General features: G+C 49.2%; 1 non-coding gene across 1 annotated transcript; it reads left to right on the forward strand.

Annotated features, from left to right (window-relative positions):
• Positions 1 to 1,097: 1,097 nt before the first annotated feature.
• On the forward strand, positions 1,098 to 1,236 carry LOC120646578. The gene has a single exon (XR_005664481.1). It is a non-coding gene; the product is annotated as a small nucleolar RNA Z247 (small nucleolar RNA).
• The last annotated feature ends 21,101 nt before the right edge of the window (positions 1,237 to 22,337 follow it).

Here is a 22,337-nt window from a genome sequence, read left to right on the forward strand (position 1 = left end):
ACATTGAATTTTCGGACACATGCACGAAGCATTAAATGCAGTTGAAAAAAAAAACTAATTACACAGTCTAACTGATTAGCACAAGATGAATTTTTTAAGCCTAATTAGTATATAATTAGATATTATTTATCAAGTAACAACGAAATATACTACAGTACTAAAACCTAAACTTTTTCACCAACTAAACACACCCCCAATCATGCCTACTGCAAAAGACCTAAAAAAAGGCAGTGGGCCGGTGGTGTGGTGGTGCTGCTGCCCACCGCCTCGTTATTTACTGCTGGAGTTGTTAAGATAGAATCTAGCTTTCCTATAATGTAAGCGTCCGTGTGATCTTTCATGATATGGCCAGGATAGTTAGTTACCATGTTGTTGAGATTTCTTGTATCAGTCAGATAGGATTTGTTGTATCAATCTAGGATTAGTTGTTGGCCATATCAAGATAAGATTATACATTGCTTGTAAGCCACGCAGGGGGCTCTTCCCTGCTCCTATAAACAAAGGTGCGGCCCCCAACAAGGGGTTCAACGCTTCCACAAAGATTGATTCACATGGTAATCAGAGCCTAACCTCCAAATAAACATCCATCTACCCATCCCATCCCACCCATGGCGAGTTCCACCTTCTCGGCACCGGCACCGCCGGCCTCCTTTGCTCAAACCATTACGGAAAAGCTCACCAAAACGAACTATGCCCTCTGGCAAGTTCAGATTCTGCCTGCTGTGCGTGGCGCACAACTCCTAGGGTTCCTAGATGGAACCGAGGTTGCCCCACCCAAGACCATCCAGGAGAAGGGCACTGACGGCAAAGACGTCTCCAAACCAAATCCGGAGTACGCAAGGTGGCTTGCGCTTGATCAACAAGTGCTCTCCTACTTGTTGTCCTCCCTCTCTCGTGAAGTTCTCTCCCAAGTGGCGCTGTACAAATCGGCGTCGGAGGTCTGGAGCGCCTTGGCGAAGATCCACTCTTCCCAATCTCGCGCACGCGCGGTGAACACGCGCATAGCGCTGGGAACTACTCAAAAAGGTAACATGTCCATTACCGAATATACTTCCAAGATGAAGTTATTGGCAGATGAGCTGGCATGTGCGGGAAAACCCATCGATGAAGAAGAACTGGTCCGGTATATCCTTACCGGACTGGATCAGGAGTACAACCCCGTCGTGGCCGCCGTCCTCGCCCAGCCGGGCGACACCTCCTTTGACGACCTACTGTCGCAGCTCCTCAGCTTCGAACAGCGCGTGAACATGTTCAGCGGAGGATCTCAATCCTCCGTGAACATCGCCAACCGTGGTGGACGCGGTGGCCGCGGCGGCCACAGTCGCGGTGGTGGCCGTGGTCCTGGTCAAGGTCGCGGTCGCGGCAACAACGCCAACAACAACAATAGAAACCGGGGGGGCTTCACCAACAATTCCTCCCGGTCCAATGGGTCCAAGAAGACACGCTGCCAGGTGTGCTACAAGGCGGGTCACACAGCAAATGAATGTTGGCACCGTTTTGATGAGGAGTACGTGCCGGATGAGAGGCATGTTAATGCTGCCTACGCCGCGTACAACGTCGACAACGCGTGGTACACCGACACGGGCGCCACCGACAACATCACAAGTGAGCTGAACAAGCTCTCTACACGTGAAAAGTACCATGGCGGGGAGCAAATCCACACCGCCAGTGGATCAGGTATGAGTATAAGTCATGTTGGCCATAGCATTTTACATACTTCCGATCGAGATCTAATTCTGAAAAATGTCCTTCACGTTCCCCAAGCCAAGAAAAACCTAGTCTCTGTTCATCGTTTTACTACTGACAACAATGTGTTCCTTGAGTTTCATCCCTCATTCTTTCTTGTTAAGGATCAGGCCACGAAGAAAACGATCCTTAGAGGGCGGAGTAGCGGTGGCCTTTATCCCTTCCCATCGTCATCAAGTGATCGTGGGAAGGTAGCCTGCAGTGCCACCAAGATCTCCGTGGACATGTGGCATCATCGTCTTGGTCATCCGTCCATCTCCGTAGTTCGTCAGGTTGTCAGTAGAAATAATTTGCCACATGTTTCCAGTCCAGAGTCGGTTTGTGATGCCTGTCAACAGGCAAAGAGTCATCAACTTCCTTACTCTCGGTCGTCCAGTACTTCTTCTGCTCCTCTTGAGTTGGTATTCTCCGATGTGTGGGGACCTGCTCGTGATTCAGTAGGCAGAAAGAATTATTATGTTAGCTTCATTGATGATTTCAGCAAATTCACATGGATCTATTTGTTGAAACATAAATCTGAAGTATTCTCTAAATTTCAAGAGTTTCAAACCCTTGTCGAGCGATCTCTTAGTAGGAAAATTATTGCAATGCAGACAGATTGGGGAGGTGAATATGAAAAACTCAATCACTTCTTTACTAGGGTAGGCATCTCGCATCATGTCTCCTGCCCACACACACATCAGCAAAACGGATCCGCGGAACGCAAACATCGTCACATAGTTGAAGTTGGCCTTGCCCTTCTTGCCCAAGCATCCATGCCCCTAAAATTTTGGGATGAAGCCTTTGTCACGGCTACCTATCTTATCAATCGCACACCCACAAGACTTCTCCAAAATTCGACGCCTCTTGAGCGCCTCTACAATCAAACTCCTGACTATTCTGCCCTCCGGGTGTTTGGCTCAGCTTGCTGGCCAAATTTGCGCCCGTATAATGCTAGGAAGTTGGAGTTCCGTTCCAAACAGTGTGCCTTCCTTGGTTATAGCAATATGCATAAGGGGTACAAGTGCTTGGACATTAGTACGGGTCGTGTGTATATTTCTAGGGATGTAGTATTTGATGAGCATGTGTTTCCTTTTTCCAAGCTACATCCTAATGCCGGCGCTCTCCTTCGCTCTCAAATTCTGTTGCTCCCTGAACACCTCGCAAATCCTGACAGTACTAATCTTCAAGATAAATCGCTAGGCCAATTGACTAATACTCATGAAAATTCTGATGAAAGTGATGCAAGTTGCAGGGAAAACAGACATCATTTCATGCAGGAACCATATTCGGTCGGAGTACAGGGCACTAGCACGGGGCACGAGGTAGATTTGGGCGCGTCAGTGGAGCAGGCGGCGTCCGGCGCATCAGCCTTGGATCAGGCGCCTCCTGTCTCGCCTGCCAACGAATCTCCCAGCGCCACGCCATCCTCCGCCTCGACGCCCTCCACGCGCTCTCCTGCACGCGACTCCGACGCTGGCCCGCGTCCGACCAGTGTCCCGGCTGCTCCTGCTGTGGGCGACACATCTGGTGCGGCCACCACGATCCTGATGGGATCCTCTGCGGCGGTGACGGGATCACCTGCGGAAGCTGTCCACTCACCACGCCGAGTGACCAGGCTGCAACATGGGATCCGTAAGCCCAAGAGCTATACGGATGGCACCATCAGGTATGGATGTTTTGCAGAAAGTAGTGAACCTTCCAATCTTGATGAAGCACTTCAACACAAGCATTGGAAGCATGCCATGGATGAGGAATATGATGCACTGATGAGAAACAAAACTTGGCGCTTGGTTCCTGCCGGTCATGGTAAAAATCTCATTGATTGTAAGTGGGTTTACAAGGTCAAAAGAAAGGCAAATGGAGAGATTGACAGGTATAAAGCCCGCCTAGTTGCTAAAGGTTTTAAGCAACGGTATGGTATTGATTATGAAGACACGTTTAGCCCTGTTGTTAAACCAGCTACTATCAGAACTGTCTTGTCTATTGCAGTATCTAAGGGATGGTGCCTTCGACAGCTGGATGTGCAGAACGCGTTTCTTCATGGTGTTCTGGAGGAAGAAGTGTATATGAAACAACCTCCTGGGTATGAAGATTCTTCTCGTCCTCACTTCATATGTAAATTAGACAAGGCATTATATGGTTTGAAGCAAGCGCCCAGAGCGTGGTACTCCAGGTTAAGTAACAAGTTGCAACAACTCGGTTTCTCTCCCTCAAAAGCTGACACGTCATTATTTTGTTATCACAAGAATAGTGTCACCATATTCATGTTAGTATATGTTGATGATATCATAGTTGTTAGCTCATCGGCTAAAGCAGTAGAAGCATTACTTCTTGACTTGCGGGCAGACTTTGCCTTGAAAGATCTTGGTGAACTCAGCTACTTTCTTGGCATCGAGGTAAAGAAGGTGAATGATGGAATTCTTATGTCTCAACAGAAGTATGCCTCAGATATTATTCGAAGAGCTAACATGCAGTGTTGCAAGCCGATTAATACACCATTATCTACATCAGAAAAACTGTCCAGCGAGATAGGCACAAAGCTAGGCGTGGAAGATTCAACCAAATTCAGAAGTATAGTTGGGGCTTTACAATACTTGACATTGACACGTCCAGACTTGGCTTTTCTAGTTAATAAGGTGTGTCAATTCCTTCATGCGCCTACTACAGAACACTGGACAGCAGTTAAACGAATCCTAAGGTATGTTAAAGGAACTATGGATTATGGTTTGAAAATCCGGAAGTCGTCCTCTCTGTGTGTTAGCGGCTTCTCTGATGCTGACTGGGCAGGATCACTTGATGATCGACGATCTACTAGTGGATTTTGTATATTTCTTGGATCTAACTTGATCTCGTGGAGTTCCAGAAAACAAGCCACGGTTTCAAGGTCCAGTACAGAGGCGGAATACAAGGCAATGGCAAATGCCACGGCCGAAATTATTTGGATTCAAATATTGCTCAAGGAGCTTAGAGTGTCTAGTCCGTCAGCTGCTACTCTTTGGTGCGACAATCTTGGAGCCACGTATCTTTCTGCTAATCCAGTCTTCCATGCAAGAACAAAGCATATAGAAGTGGACTACCATTTTGTACGAGAACGAGTAGCTCAAAAACTTCTCAACATTCAATTTGTATCTACACATGATCAAGTGGCAGATGGCTTCACAAAAGCACTATCAGTGCAAAAGGTGCAGGAGTTCTGCCGCAATCTAAACTTACAGAAGTTTTGATTGAGGGGGAGTGTTAAGATAGAATCTAGCTTTCCTATAATGTAAGCGTCCGTGTGATCTTTCATGATATGGCCAGGATAGTTAGTTACCATGTTGTTGAGATTTCTTGTATCAGTCAGATAGGATTTGTTGTATCAATCTAGGATTAGTTGTTGGCCATATCAAGATAAGATTATACATTGCTTGTAAGCCACGCAGGGGGCTCTTCCCTGCTCCTATAAACAAAGGTGCGGCCCCCAACAAGGGGTTCAACGCTTCCACAAAGATTGATTCACATGCATAATTGATGCATCCATATCATGCATCATGTATGTCTGGTGCAAATCAATCAAATAAAATCTGCTCATCGATCTGTTAATTCTTAATTACTAGCAAGCAGCAGTCTGTTTATCTGTGTCTATCTGTTCGGTGTTTCGCTGTTCCTATGGCTACCGCAAAAGAAGTTGCTTACCCAAGGCCAATTACGGCGGGTGGTCACTGCTCATGAAGGTGAAGTTCAAAAGACACGCGTCTGACCGTCGTCGTCATGGATATATAATAGATCATAGATATGGAATATAGATATAAATATAGATATGAGTATATAGATATGAGTATATAGATATGGATATAGATACATATACAAATAGATACGTGATAAATACACTTCCTGTACCTCTCTCCCAACAAGGTGAGGATATAGAAGCATTCTCTTCAGCAAGACCAGCATGGGAAAAGTCGCGTACCTGATGGCTACTTCACTCCTGCTTCTTTTGATGATCTCTTCTAACTCTCCATCCTGCCAAGCGTGTAGGCACACCCCTCCCACCTTCAGCTGCTGCACTGCATGATTTTCAGATGGACCATCTTGCTTTGCTAATAATATTGCGTTGCATATGAACTGTGTGCAGGCATCGGGCGGTGGTGTAATCCGCCGGCACCTTGCTTCCCGCCGACGGACAAGGACTACTGCACGAAAGCCATCTGCCCATCTGTTTGTGCCATCTACGGGCACGAGACCAACAGTGCCTACTGCAAAAAGGGGCACGGTCGCCGTCACTTTGAATGGCTGTGCTGCTGCCCACCACCGCGTTAATTAGTTAGTTGATATGAACAGAACTGGTGTACGTAATGACTAATCCATCGATCATCATCGTATCCCTGATGGAAATTGAAAGCGATCGGCTACTCTAGCCTAGAAGGGGGAGGGAGTGAATTAGACACTATTAAAAAATCTAAACCTATGGCTCCAACTAGTTTTCACAAAACTTAAACTAATTCAAGCTATCTAGATGTGCAACTACGGTTCAGCTTAGTGTGAAATCCTCATCCCAAAAGAGTTTTGCAACCTATAGCCAATCCTAGCAAGATACTACACTAAAAAAATAAAGGCACACAAGTTGCAATATAAAATGCGGAAGCTTAAAGGGAGGGATGAGAGAAAACGAACTCTCGACACGAGGATTTATCCCGTGGTTCGGATTGCCACAAAGGCACCTCTACGTCCACGTTGTTGAAGCACTCACGAAGAGTATCGCTTCCCGGCAATCAAGTCTCTTCCGTGAACACAATCACGGTCACCTTGATCCCGATCTTCACTAAGGTAGATTGCCCACGAAGGAGGGGTCTCCGTCCCCCGCACAATGTCGTCGACGCCGCTCCACACCAAGCCGGAGGGTCGTAGACTTGCCAGCGAGCCACCAAAGCTCCAAAGAAGCCGGCGCACCAAGATACAATGTTGGTTCACTGTAGAACCACAGTACAAGGATCTAAACCTTGCTTGATCACTCACTCAAGAGCTAACCTAGCACTAACACTCACAAAGCTTGAGCTAAGGACTAAAGATTTGATCTTTATGCTCTTGGATGGCTTGGAGGTGTTCTTGGATGTGTATGAGATGTCTTGAGACTCCAGCAATCTTCAAATGGCCGGGGGAGCACATATATATAGGCCTACAAGTCGAACTAGCCGTTTGTAGCCGTTGGCAGAATTCTGCGTAGGCATCGGAACTTCCGGTGAAGAGGCGTCGGAACTTCCGGTCACTCACAGCAACTGAAGTAGCCGTTGGCTTGCTGACACAGTTGCAGCGACTCCAGAGACCATCGGATGAACCGATGCTACGGGCGTCGGTTCAACCGGTCACAACAGCAACTGGAGTAGCCGTTGGACTTCTCTCTTCTGCTGACGTCATTGCTCCGACGCGATGCTCCGATGCACCACCGGTTCAACCGGTGCTGAAGGCTTGGCTCCTGCGCAACTTGCATCGTCTCTGGAACACAGTACATCGATTGCACCGATGCCCCTTCTTAGACTGTCGGTTCAACCGGTGCTTCACTTGTTTCTTCACTTGATCTCCAGAGGCGCTCAGACTTGCACCAATGCCAAGGCGTCGGATCTTCCGACAACCATCGGATGTACCGATGCTATAGGCATCGGTTCTTCCGGTGCTACTGATTTCAGTAGAACTCGTCCAATTCAGCGTTTCTTTGAGTTCTTTCTTCGTGTTTTGCTTTGTATGACCTTTTTACTCCATCCCTGGGATCTAGAAATGTTCACTTAATAAAAGCATTAGTTCCATTGATTACGTTGTCATTCGATCACTAAAATCACTAGAAATGGCATAAATGGTGCCATGTTCATTACAGAAATAAATCAAATAATCAAAATCTTCTAGCAAAGTGTGTGTCTGCTTGTTCGGTGTTCCACCCAAAAGGTTCTCCTCCATCACCAAGCGCGGCACTGCCTGCTCCAAGGTTCTCATGTTTTGTGCATGACTACCTTACTATGGTTCATGTTTTGTGCAGACATATATATGTACATATATATACATATATATATATACACATATATATATACATATATATACATATATATATATATACATATATATATATACATATATATATAGCAAAAGGGATATGAACACACCCAAAATGAACCATACTAATGGTAGTCAACCAGCCATGTTTTGTGCATGACTATCGTACTAATGGTTCAATTTTTTTTACAAAAGAAAGAACACACCCTACTCCCTCCGTATAGGATTTAGATGTCATTTTGGATAAGGTTTAAGTCAAGCATTCCGAATATAAATCATAAATAACTTTCAAGTTATCGAGTTTCAAAAAGTAAGAATCATGTGAATAGATTTGTCTTAAAAAGCACATTCATAAAAATATACATATATCACTTTTCAACAAATATTTTTTATAAAAATAAGCAGTCAAAGTTATATTTTGAAGACTGTGTCGCTGTGCTAAGCGTCGTCTATTTCTTATACGGAGGGAGTACATATTTTTTAAGGAAGAACACACCCTACAAGCAAAAGCAATCAAGATGGCCCAGTATTTCAGTTGCTCGGCCCAACCTCTCACTTCCGTCCTCGAGGCCCAAACTACAAATCCATCCATAAGATCGGAATCCATGCGGCAAAGCTCCGCCGGCAAAAGCTGCTGTTTGGTTGGTCCTTAAGCTTTAGCAGCCACATATTTCCATGTTCATTTTGTCGTCGCAGTTTAGACGTTTGATTTGTCCACCATGGCTTAGGCGCCGCCGCAAGTTTGACGTGGCGGAATGTGGCCAGCATCCAAACAGACCCGCTTGCATTCTCGCTGGTCGCTGCCTTGGCGGCCAAACATTTGTTTTTTTGACTAGACAGAAATTTGGCCGTCAACCAAAGGCCAGGGCACATGAGGCCTCAAAACCGGACAGACCCCGACATTCAAATTGGCTGAGGGCCACGTGGCCTGAAAGCCACAGCTGCAAATGCTCTGGGGAAAAAAAAGAAATGAGGGGTAGGAAAAATATGCGTCCAAATAAAATTTGGTAGAATTAAACACATATTTCAAACGGATGTCGCCTAAAAACTAAGAGAAGGCTAACTCCGTCAATAATTTTTCATTAATAAGCTTGTCTTTTGATGTTTTTATAATAGGCGCCGGTGGAGGAGAGAAAAGAGGGCATGGACAAAAGAATTTGCCGCGGAAGAGAGAATTGGCGGCGAAGGCGAAGGAGAAAAAAGTTGGTCTGTTAATTTTTGGCGTCGGTCGTGGTAGTTAATAATAACTAGAAACGAGGAATATCGCTAAAAAAGATTGCAGAAATAAGGAGAGCATGGTTAACGTGATTAATGGTCTGATAAGCACACTTGATTTCTTTGGTCATTGTAGCATATGAAAATATTGTGATCAAAACTGAATGGGGAGTATCGGTGTTTCAATCACCGGCTACTAAAATCTTCCGTGCTTCTCCGTGGCTAACACTCAAAGGCAAGAGATTTTAGACTGGTTCGAGCAATCGTCCTACGTCCAGTATGGAGGTGGTGTGCTTCATGTTCTTGCGCTCAAGTGCTGAGTGCTTACAACGGGGGCGCTTGCAAGCGAGTGAGTGCATGTGGTTGTTAGAATGCAAGAATGTTCAGAGGAAGGCCTCTGAATGTTCCAACTCGTCCCCAACCTTGGAGAAAGAAGGCCCGGTTTCGCCTTATATATCCTGATGGGCTGGGCTACATTTGCGAGAAGAGGGGGAGTCTCACCTCCAGGTCGGTCCCCCGGCGGGAAGGTTGGGAGCTCTACAAGTGTCCTAAGTTAGGGTCCACCAGTTAACTGTGCTCCATGGTGCGCTGAAACCAAGTTCTGTCCGCCTGTTCGCGACGCTGCCTGACGTGGCTTCGGTTCTGTTCGTCAATACTGTGGCAGAGCATCACTAGACCAAACTGAATTACCATGGCGGCAGAAATGGAGCCGCCAAGAAAAATGTGATTTTCATGGTGGTAGTGTTTAAGAGCCAAGGAAATATATTTTCTTTTCGGATGATGAGAACCGCCAAAGAATTTGCTCATTTCCTTGGGGATTTTGTTAGGCCGCTAAGGAAATTGAGTATTTCATTGGCCTTTCTACTGGGCAGCCAAGGAAATGATATGTTTTCTTGACGGTTGGCAGCCAAGAAAATGCCTCTCAAGTACACATCTCTCTTATTTTCACTTAAACATATACAAGTGTTTATATCTTGTTAAGTTCACGCACACATCAATGACACTCAAACATGGATGCAGTGCTAGGGAGGAAAAAATAAAAAAATCTTTGCCCTCAGGGGCGGAGCAACCCGAGCTTGCCACCGGGGTCGACCTCATTCAGATAACGGGGTCAAATACTAATATAACAATGCCATAAATAGGAGTTTGCAGATTTCATTGAGGTTGTCAGACCCTGACAAGTACACACAGCTTTGCCACTGTTGGTGCTAGAGAAGATCGGACCTAGGTTTGAAAAAAATGAAGTTAGAGAGGATTGAAAACAGAAAAAGCTCCAAAAAGAATTTTTTCTTTGCACAACAAGCTGCAATGTAAATTCAAAAATGTTAATAGGTGGGTGAAGTTAAGACTATATCCAAATTTCAAGTGTATACGAGGAAGAAAAGGCTTTAGGGTGTATAACTTTCAAAGTTTGACTTAAGTTTTATGAAACAATACGAGAGATCCATCCATTTTATGAACAATGTATATTCTAATTTTATTAAAATCTTGTGAAACTTTTATGTCAACCTTATACATCCATAAAATGATTCTATTCAAATTTATAGAATTTTCAGAGAAGCAGAGTATTTATAGAATCTAATGGTAGTAGAGTAACTAATTCTGCTCCTGACATGGGCTGAATTATTTCACTGCAATGCGCTTGGTGGAAGCATGTTTGGGGAGAAAAATACCCAAAGGGGTTTCCTCTACACGCGGGGGAAAATAAATTGCGGGCGTGCCAGTGTACTAAGTACACAAAAAATAAATAGACAAAGAACAAATAAGGAACACATATTTTATTCATATTTTCCAACAAATACTAATACATGTTCCTTATATATATGGGCGCTCCATAGCCTGCCGTGGGGCAGATCGAACATGGGTGATGTGGTCTTCTGGTTTCTAGGGTCTCGGAAGGCTCCTAGTTAATTACATCTGCGAGATAGTCGAAGAACACCTCCGATTAAGCTGCAATGGTCGTCTTCTTCGATCTTCACTTTGCGTCCTCCATGCATGATGATGATGATGGATGAATGCAGGCGTCGGCATTATCATGGCCTGGTCGGTCCATGGGCCGATGGTAACGCAGTCGAAACGTTGACGGCGTCCGCCCGTGCCGTTCGGCCTCGTTGGTCACGAACAGCAAGTACGGCAATAGAGTCGTTGATGTAGTGCATGGTGGCGCTCAGTTCGATCAGTTGGACGTCAGATGGCGTAGCAAAATAGAAGTGTCTTCAATAATCATCGTAGGGACTTGACAGGCACAGATCCGGCCGGAACGCAACCCGCAACACAGACACGGGGTCTAGGCGATTGCAGCCCGGTCGAAGACAGAACACATCGGCATCACTCCTCTCTCCGTGAACGTCAAGGATGAGGAGGCAGCGCATGTTCACGTTGATCCAATCTGGTGGCTTCTAAACTTGTACAGGAACAACTCTTGACTTGATGCATGCAGGCATCGTGGCCTTTCCTGGACAGATGCATCTCGGTGACATAGGCTGTTCAGAGACGACGAGCTCCAAAGACCGGCTGCAGGGGGGCGAGTTGGACAGCAGCGATCCGTGGCGGCGAGACGGTGATGATCTCGGCGGCCGGCGACAAGGCGGGCTGTTCATGGACGAGCTCCGGCGGCGAACTGCACAACGGCGAGCCAGACGGCATCGAGCCGCGGCGGCGATACGGCGACGACGATCTCGGTGGCGGTCGGCGACGTGGCAGGCTACTCACCGTGAGGAGCGACAATCTCCTTCATGGAGACCATGAGATGCCCACGATGATGTGCAGAACTCCTTCATACATGCGTGCTGAAAGGAAACATGCAAGAACAAGAATAAAACAAATAAGATAGATCGATCTCAACCAGAGTTACCGGCGAGAAGGATGGGAGCCATGGAGTCGACGCCGAAGTGTTCGACGGCGACGACGTCAGTTGCGTGGCGTCGTGAAGCCGAGGCCGGAACTCCGCCGCAAGCCGCGGACTCGCTCGCCGGCGTCGTGTGCGTGATGGTGATGGAGATGGAGATGGAGATGGCCGCACGGCAGTCGTCGTCGTTGATCACGAACTCCGGCCGGCGGACTGGTGCAGTGCAGAGCGTGGTGACAATGGTGTAGATGGATATGGGTGTCTCCTCCTCTCGTGAGAGACTGAGGGGTCTCTTTTATAGGCTGGAGGCAGGGGCCAGGAGAGGAGCATCGAGCCGTGCGCCGCCTCTAATCCGTTGCCGAGCAAGCCGGCGCCCGAGCGAAGCGCTCGGATCAGTTCCACGCCGCGCGGCTGCTAATTCAAAATTTGAAAGCTCGATCTCATCCACAGGCGGCTGGCGCACGTGGTTGTGCATGCCGAAAGCTTCCAGAAGATAATCTGTGGAGACGGCCCACTCGTATGCACCATACGAGGCTTGTTTGCATGGGCTGATGCATGGGCCATGCATGAGTCACGTAAGAGCCCACATGCACCAGATTAATTAGTGCTAATTCTTTACTGATCAGCCCAATAATGCTTGAAGCTTAGCAACTCCAGCCCATTAACCGCGGCCACGGTGCAGCTAGCATGTGTGGACTTCCTTGCATGTTAATATTGCTTGCTTCTCTTAAACAACGTACGTACGCTCCTCTTGTTTAGCTTGAGGAACATGCACGCACAAAAATACCGTCGAACACTGGCTGCTATTGCTGCCATGTTTGCTGATTATATTTTTCTGCCTGTCGCATGATTCTTCTTTGCTCGACCCTTCTGCGGTAGTCGGCGTCTGACTTCGCGTACTTCTCTACTTCTGTATAGAGCTCCTCCAGGTCCTCGGGGGCTCTCTTGTGAGATGAGAAGCAAGTTGGACAGGCAGGAGACCTTCGATGCATTTCTCGATTGCATCCTTCTCTGGGAAGTTTGGGATTTGAGCCTTCTTCTGAACGAACCTCCGGAAATAGTCATAGAGAGGCTCACGGTCGTGTTGTGGGCACTTGAAGTCTTTCACAGTATTGGTATTTAGCCTTCTGAATCCCTGAAAGTCCTGGAGAAGCCTGCCTTTCAGCTGGTACCGGTTGTTGATTAATTGCGGGGGAAGGTATGAGTACCAGTTGGCCACAGAACCTTCGCAGGCCATGACGAAGGACTTGGCCATGGTTGAGTCGTCACCTCCGGCCGAAGCGATGGTTGCTTCGTAGGCCATGAGGAACTGGGTTGGATTAGTTGTTGCATTGTACTTGGAGAGCTGTGTAGGCTTGTAGCCGGGCGGCCATGAAGTTTGCTGCAGAGCGACTGAGAGTGGCGAGGTCGGGTCATATGGGAGGTTGACCGGTGGTGGCCTTCGGTCTTCATTGTGAGCGAATGTTGTCTGGTGGATGATGCGGTTTTCTTGTTGGAGGGAACCTTCGGGCATTTCTTGGTATGCCTCCACCTCCATTTCTGCTAGTTTGCGCCTGGCCTCAGCTAGCTTGTTTGCCAGGTCCAGTGCCCTCTTTTTGGTGGCGAGCTGAGCTTCGATGTTAATATTGTGCAACCTCTGAAAAGAACAGGAAGAGGACACGTTCGTGCAACTAGCATATGCTCTCGCTTCTTTGCATGTTAATATTGCTTGCTTCTCTTAAACAACGTACGCACGCTCCTCTTGTTTAGCTTGAGGAACATGCATGCACAAAATACCGTCGAACAAATGCCCCCCCATCAAGTAGAGTTTGAGGGCGCAGCCGACTCAAACTCAACTTGGTGGAATATTTCAGTGATTTTGTACACCACTTAGGTCTTGTAATCTTGGCAATTAAACGGATGAAATCTTTACTGTTTGCTCTTTTAGCTTCTGTGAACATTTTGTATTGTCATGTGGAGACTTTAGTTTGAAGCTTATCCAATTGGTGTGGGTTCTCAGCCGCAACAGCGAACAGGAGCAAAAACACACCTCAACAACCGGCCCGTATATCTTGCTTATAGGGAAAACGTCGGTCATTATCCACACCCACGCGCTACAACAACCGAGCGCCGGAGCTTGCCGTGAAATCAGCATGTGCTTCTCTCTCTTGGTTGTTGACTAACAGAAAACATTGGTTACGATCTCGTCCGCCTCTAGCTCTATAAATAGCTGTCATGCGGCAGATGGCTTCTCCATCCAACGCCAACTTGCTTGCGTTCCGTTCCTGCTTGCGGCCGCCTGAAAGTCCCACGTCGAGATCTTTCGCTCCTTGATAACAGGTAACAAGCTTGCAACTTTCGTACGTAATGCAATCTGTACCTTTATCTCTTGTACGTGATGCAGTCTGTATCTATCTTGTTGTAGTTTATTTCCATGGCACCCGGGAAGTCAGGATCATCTCGCCGTGATGGCAAGGACGCTCAGGCGGAGTACCGCGACACCAGGGACGCCTCCGAGCGCAGTGAGAAGAAGCGCAACGCCTCGGCGGAGTACCGCGACACAAGGGACGCCCCGGCCCTGAATGCTGAGAAGAAGCGCCACGCCCGTCAAGATGACGACCGCGAGGACATCCGAAGCCGCGAGACTGGCCGCTCAGATTGGGGCTCCAGGTCTCGCAGGAGTGTGGCCGGGCAGTCGGCTCTTGTTGCTCGTGATGTGCGCCAAACTAAGCGCGCCAAACACTACGAAGGTATGTCAAAAGGAGAGAAGCAAGGTGGTTCATCTAATGGCGTTTCGCGTCCTTCTGGTGATTCCCTGCCAGTGCTTTGTGGGCGCCTGGCCAACCTCCGCGTCCTTGCCGCGATTTGGGACATGGGGTAACCTTCACATTGTCGCCAAGCCCTCCGAAGATCACGGGCAATGCTCGTCATGCTCCGTCAACTGCGGCGGCGCCTGAAGCACCACGTGACACGTTGCCGGTGCACGTGACACGTTGCTGACTGCACCGGCAGAACATTTGGACTTGGATCTTGATGAGCTGAGTACTGACACGGACGACGACGTGAGTATCGCCAAACTGAATTTTTTTAGATACGTGTTCTTTTTTTTTTGTCTTATTAACTAACATCTTGGTCTCTTTATGCAGTTCTCCATTGGGATAAATCCACGTAACCCCATGGCAATTTCGGCCGACATGGATTCTTGGGGTGGACTAGATGCACTTACCCCTACCGATCCTGCCGCTGCAACCCAGGAACAAGTGCAGTCGCAAGGTACTTGAATTTTTTTATTTCTTTCATAAGATCATGTTGCCGTTTCAGTCTAAACTCTGGCGACAACATTGCAGCTGATGATGATGACCGGCTACCCCTCTCCGAGAGAGCCAAGAAATTAAAGGGGAAGGGTGCGGAGTAGGCCGAGGCCACAAAAGATCCAATCTCACTTTCGGAGAAGGAGAAGCACGTTTGGAGCTGGAGCGAAGGCAGGAAAGCTCGCCCTTCTGGAGAGGGCGCTCAAGCTAAAGAAGAAGACGGAGGCGTACGTCTCCGAGCTGGTCTCTTGCAGGCCTCGCTTCGCCGTCGACTCGGTCCGTTCCGTGGATAGCGAGCCTATAGATCCTCCAAGCCTTGTTCTTCCGAAGGGAACCCTGGAGAGGAGCGGTCGGCATACATAATCCGTACAGATATCGCTCGCCTCTTCCGTCTATTGAAGGAGCCATTTGATGGCGTCAAGGTAGTGCGGATGCTAAAGCTTCTCATTGGCCAATGGGCCAGCATGTATGAGTCGCGGCTTCCCACTGATATGGAGTTGCTTACTACGCGCTTGGGGGCGCTAGCTCGGCGCATAGAGAATGGGGCCACCTTTGAGGAGGCGACCCTTGACAAGGACGAACAGGCTATGCGCTCCCATTTGCAGCGTATTGAGGCTGCATGCTCCGAGATAGCGGCTGAGTTTACACTCGTGCAAGGGGACCGGTCGGAATATGTGAACCACAGGCAAAAGACGTCTTCCTTGCATGAGAAGTATACTGCAATGGCCACTGAACATGAACAGAAGATGAAGGAGGCGCGGAAGCGAGCGGAGGAGATCCAGCGTGTGGCGGACGTTGCATCGGAGAACCTCGCAGCCTTCGACCCAGGATCTTGAGTCGCATGGCAACAACATTGGCCGGCTCACCAAGCTTCGTGACGAACTGAAGGACCGTGTGGCGCAGCTGGGTGAAGAGAAAGAGCGTATGAAGGCCCAGACGCCGGCGGACGTGGCTGTCATCTTGGCGTACTCCAGCAAGCTCAGCGAGGAGGAAGATTAGAGTCTAGCGTGTTATTCGTCAATAAACATTGGCCAAGCTGCATCTGGCCGTAAGGGGTTTAGATCTTTGAGTCTATCTGGTTTATCGTGTGATGGAGTCTTTCTTTTTTTTTTGTATGTGTCGTGTCAGGTAGGGGCACTATTTGTGCACCCTTAATCGTGTCACTTGCTTGAACAATCTCTGCATTTGCTTTCAATATTTGGATGAAGTTCGTTGGTCATATATTTGCTCTTTAATTTTCATGTGTGCATGTGTTGCTCTGTTTTGGCTAGCACACGTACAATATTCATATATGACTTGTTTCCACAGAGTAATACTTGTGTTGTATGTGTATGAAAGACATCGTCGCCGCCGGCCGCCGGCGATGTGCTTCTGAGATCGCCGGCCGTCGCACTTGGCCATTGATAGGTACCCCAAGAGTGTTGCCGGCCCTCGCTTTGCTCATGGTTGCAAGCTGAGGTCACTGGCGTTCATACCGAGCAGACGAGAGTTGAGGTCGCCACCTACTGTATTGGGCAGCGTTGTACACACCAGGCTGCCGATCATGCACGTGGAGATCGTTGGCCGTAGTTTGACTATCTTCCCTTTATTGTTGTTGGAGTGGATCTTAACTTAGAATTCTCGAGAACATCATTAGTGCTACAGTGCCATGCACGTCTCACATGGTTCTCTTCTTTCCTTGCCTCTTCCTTTTAAGTCCAGGGTAGTATTAGCATGTACGTGTGCACTAGCACGCATACTACTAGCCTGCATGCTCCAAGGCATTCATCGTTGGGGCGCCGGACTTAAACCCCTAGCTAAATCCCAGCCGGCGTGTTTTTTCCAAATAATAGAACTTTTTTTTCTGTTGCTCGCGGCCTGCGGTGGCGGCAGCCCAGCGGCGCAACGGCCGTCGCCGTCGCCGCGCCTCCTCGTCGCCGGTGCAGCGGGGGCTCTGCCGACTGGAACTAATCCCGCGGCTGCGTGGAGTCAACGCTAGCTTGGAAGCATACCCGGTGGCCGTGGGCGATGGCGTCGCTGTCGGCCCAAAAACCAGGAGAGTCGGCCCAACGGGCGCACACCCGGAGGAAGTCTTGCTACACCCCAAAAGCTATTCCAACAATCTCCCCCGTCACACATTGGTGCCCCTTAGCACTGACCAGGCCCACACCACAGTCCACCAGTGACCGGCTCGACACACGAGCACACACGGGCCTCACACCCACGGTTCACTGGGCTTCGGGCCTACACCACCCAAGTGTGCACGAGTACAGGAGATTGCGGACCCAGCTCTGATACCAATTGTCGGCCCAAAAATCAGGAGAGCCGGCCCAACGGGCGCACACCCGGAGGAAGTCTTGCTACACCCCAAAAGCTAGCCCAAGAGGTGAGAGACTCCCCCCACTTTTATGTTGGTTCAACTCTCCCCCCACAACCAATGTGGGACTAATTCCAACAGTCGCTCTCGCGCGCAGTTGCAAGTGGTTCCGTTGCCTTCGCAGCGGGACCCGATGGTTCCACGGTTGATCAACGGCATGGACTCGCTGGGAGTCATCGACGTCAAGTCGGAGACGGTGACTGTTGCTGCGGTGGTGGATGCATTACACTGTAACGCGCCTTCTTGGAAATTTCTGGTCTACGCGGTGGTCATCCGTTGATCAGTCTTTTCTAGTCAAATTTGTTCCGCGTCGCTGCCTTATCGGCAGTCTTTTCTTCTTTGCATTGCATTAAACGAGATCCATTGGTTTCCTTCTCCAATCCGCGAGTTGTTGGCCTGACTGAGGCGAGCCCGAGACCGCTCCTCCTCCCGATCCCCCCAGCCTCCACACTCCCGTCCTCTCCTCCCTGCGGCGCCCGAACCCCCCAACTCTATCTAGGCTGCTCCGGGCTCCTCTCCTCCCTGTTCACACACACAATGACACAACACGTTATTGACACGCTGGTCTTGCTGGCTATAAGATACTAGATTGTTAGTATGAAGCTAGTAGGCTGGATACCCGGCCGTCTTCAAATCTCATTCTAATAACCTTATCTTCTTCACTACATTAGCGGTCGATCTTCTGGAGATACGATGGCAGAAGCCCATAACGGGAAGGAGGAGCCGATCGTCGTCGCTGCTGCAGGCGAGGGCAATACCGAAATGGTGCTCAAAATAAATGGCGACCAAGACCAATACCAAGAAGCCTCGCAGCCGCAGCAACATGATGAAGGTGGTGGTGAAACTATGGGGCTCCATGAGCAAGCCCTGCTAGCGGTATTAGGTAATTACATAGAAAAAATAGGCCCAATCCTCAGTCTCATCGGACTTGGTACCACTACTACAAAATAGGCCTTTCTTCCAGGCCATTTGTCCCGGTTACCTTTGGGCCCGGGACAAAAGGTGGCTTTTGTCCCGGGTCCAATGGATAGCCGGGCCAACGTGGGGGACAGGGGCTTTTTGTCCCGGGTGGAGCCACCAACCCGGACAAAAGGCCCCCCTTTTGTCCCGGTTGGTGGCTCCACCCGGGACAAAAAGGTCCAACCCTTTTATCCCGGGTGGTAACACCAACCGGGACAAAAGACCCCTTTTATCCCGGTTGGTGTTACCAACCCGGACAAAAGGCCTCTCCACGTGATAGTTCAAAAGGAAGTTATTCTATACTGAGTCACATGTACTACTTAGGTGAATTGGCAAGGAAACCATGCGTTGGACAAGAGGTCTTGGGATCGAATCCCGTGGTGTGCAAAAAAATTTTTAACGTTAGGCACCTTTTGTCCCGGTTCATCCACCCGGGACAAAAGCCTCTCGCCTTGTCCCGGTTCCAAAACCGGGACAAAAGCTAGTTTGGAACCGGGACAAAAGGCTAAATCTGTAGTAGTGTACCAGTGGCGGAGCTCGCCCAAAATTCTAGCTGGGGCAGAAAGGAAAGGCAAGGAAGCTTGCCTACGGCGCGCATCGATGGTGGGTGGCGGCGCGGGAGCGCAGTGGCAGAGCACTGCGGTAGTGGGCGGCGGCGTGGCATGGCGCACACTGGTAATGGGTGGCGGCGCGGCGGGCTAGAGCTCGAAGGCGAAGCGCTATGGCGGCGGTCAGTGCCAGTCATCGGCTCGCCGGCATCGCTGCGACCAACCTTCCCCATCCCACCAATTCCTCCTTCAAAGCAGCCTCCCACCTGCGCTTGGGCCGGTGCCGCGCAGCTTAGGGCCGGTCGGCCGGGGCGCCTCTGGCCAGGGTGGCTCCAGCTCCACGCGCCCACGCTCCAGCGGAGGCAGCCTGAGCCTGCGGCGCGGCAGACTGCGGAAGTGCGGAGGCCGGAGATGCAGATGTGAACGGGAGGTCGGGGGGAGCCGATGACAGGACGACGGAAGGTCGGATCATCATGGTGATTTTTCCACTTGCATGCTCTGCTCTCGTCACGTTGAGTTCAAGACGACGGACGCTGCTGTGGCACCGCTTCATTGCTTGCCGGCTCGCCTCCATGCCGGAAGGGAGGAAGACAAGGGTCCTTGTGGCGTTGCTCCGGCGGTAGGTGGGGCAGCTGCCCCACCCGGCCGCATGGGGAGATCCGCCTCTGCTTGGTACCATCGCCTCTGCCATAGGAGGGTACTTCAGCAGGAGCCCTCCTGCCCTCTTCACCTTCGCCTTTGACGAGGTAAAATCTTATTATCAGCCGATAATCACCGGCCAATACATCCGAAATATAATGAATTATATATCTTGACATATAATTTTATTTATCCATGCATAAGGATGAAAGCGATGTAAACCGCAAGGCCATACTCCTGTACCACATGTCCTTGCTTGTGTTCATCGCCGTGGGAGCGCTGGAGTTGGGGTACGGCATCTGGGTGTCGGGCAATCCCGTCCGTGCCGGCAAAGTTGCCAAGGCTAGCTATCCTCTTGTTGTCTGCCATTGCGCTTCTGGTCACAATGAGCTTCACCGGCGCCGGGGTCACCGTCTAGCTAGCTCCAACTGCGCCGGTACGTATACCTAACTGTTACTGTGTGGGAGCTATAGCTGTACATATAGATGCGGCGTGTTTGTATATATTCTCGATCTGTATGCTGTATGCAAAAATTAAAATTAAAGTAGAAAGGATCTTGAAATGTTCTAAATTTACATTATTAATGGAAATCAATCTTAAATAAATAAAAGAACACGAAAAGGGAAGTGAATTAACGTCCGTGCATGTTGTGGTTATGTAGAACCGTACCGGAGGTATACGACTTGGCCAAAATGGAGCTACATATGTACCAATCAGCACCAGCAGCGAACTACTATATGTGTGTGCATTATATTAGTCGAACATTAATTTCTTTTGTGATCTTGTATGATCGGGCATCGTTTTATTCATTATTAATGGAGTTACTATAGGTATGTAACTCAAGTTGCACTGACTGAATGAAATAGGCACAATCTCGTGCCCGTTCGTTAAAAAAAAAAGTTGCACTGACTGCACAATGTCCCACAACTGCACAAAGCTTGCCATTTCTTCCACTGTTTGCATCCTCCATAATCCTCGTGTCCAGTTGTGCTGGTGAATTTCCTCGCTTACAGTTTTATTTTTCCTCCACGCTAGCCGAAACAAAGTCTGGAAAGACATCCATAGGTGCTGGTCCATTCATCCATGACGATTGCTGAAAGAGAGGTGTGCTAACACTACTGCAAGCTGGGTCTGCCATGGGCGGGCGTCGCCTGACGCTCGCGCCGGCGACCAGGCGTGCGCTGCGTCCTAGAGGGGAAGGCTTTGGTGAACCAGATAGCTCTGGCGATATCGACGACGACGACGACCAACGGAGATGCAAGCTGGGTCGTGAAGCTTTGTCTCGAGCCGTGGCATTGTCTGCAGAGGCGTTTGTACGTCCCAAGCCAATCCATGGTGTTGAGAGCAGGTTATCCAAATTTTGGGCAACCAATGACAGATTCAGAGGCTTCGGTGGAGGAGGAAATCGTTTTGGAGGAGGACAACATGTCTACACCAGAATTCATTGCAGAGGCTGCTGCTGCTGGTTTCTCGATGAAGGAACTGAAACAGGCAGAGCAGGAATTGTCTCCATCGCAGGTATGCTCTGAACCAAACAATTCACGTTCGCTTGCAGAGAAGATTGTTTCCGTGCTCGTCCAAAGGAAGTTGGAGAGTCGACCTTGGAAGGGTCCATTGCCTCCACCAAGGGTTTCTCCTCCAAGAACGTCGGGGGATGCCATAGCTTCGGCAAAGAGGATCAATGGGACCAATTCAAGGCAACGGAATGAGGTACAGGGGCGGTGTCAATGAGGTACGGCGCTCACTGTTCTGCACCCAACTTTGGGGTATCCATGAACCGGGGTCAATGGCATTCACCGATTCCGTTTTGCCTCTCGCCCGCGAATTCCGGCGAAGATGATCGGCGGGCTGAGTTGACCCAGGGCGTGGACGACGGCGGCATTCTGAAAGTGATCAGGTGCTCTAACTTAAGAAGAGGAGGGGGTGAATTAGGCACTCTAAAAACCTTAACCTATGGCTACAACTAGTTTTGCACAAAATATAAACTAGATCATGCTAACTAGATGTGCAACTATGGTTCTTCTAGTGTGAAACCCTCGTCCAAAAAGAGTTTAACAACCTATAGCCAATCCTATTAAGATGCTACTCTATGAAAATAAAGGCACAAAGATTACAATATGAAATGCGGAAACTTAAAGGAGGGATGAGAGGAAGCAAACTCTCGATACGAAGATTTATCCCGTGGTTCGGATTGCCACAAAGGCGCCCCTACATCCACGTTGTTGAAGCACTCACGAAGAGTATCGCTTCTCGGCAATCAAGTCTCTTCCGTAAACACAATCACGGTCACCTTGATCCCGCTTTCCACTAAGGAGCTTGCCCACAAAGGAGAGGGGGTCTCCATGTCCCCCGTACAAAGTTGTCGTCGCCACTCCACACCAAACCGGAGGGTCGATGACGTGCCAGCGAGCCACCAAATGCTCCAAGGGGCCGGCGCACCGAAATGCTTGTTGGTTCACTCTAGAACCAGCCACAAGGCACAACACCTTACTCTCACACTCTCTTAAAGAGCTAATCCTAGCACGAACACTCACAAAGCTTGTGCTAAGCCTAAAGATTTGATCAATATGCTCTTGGGTTGGCTTGGAGGTGTTCTTGGATGTGTATGAGGCTTCTAGGAACTCCAGCAAGCACGAAATGGCTGGGGTGAGGCATATATATAGCCTTCCAACTTGAACTAGCTGTTAGGAGCCGGTGGCCAGTTTTCTGCGTGAGCAACGGAACTTCCGGTG

This window comes from Panicum virgatum, chromosome 8K (genome assembly GCF_016808335.1).
Source record: "Panicum virgatum strain AP13 chromosome 8K, P.virgatum_v5, whole genome shotgun sequence".
NCBI lineage: Eukaryota > Viridiplantae > Streptophyta > Magnoliopsida > Poales > Poaceae > Panicum > Panicum virgatum.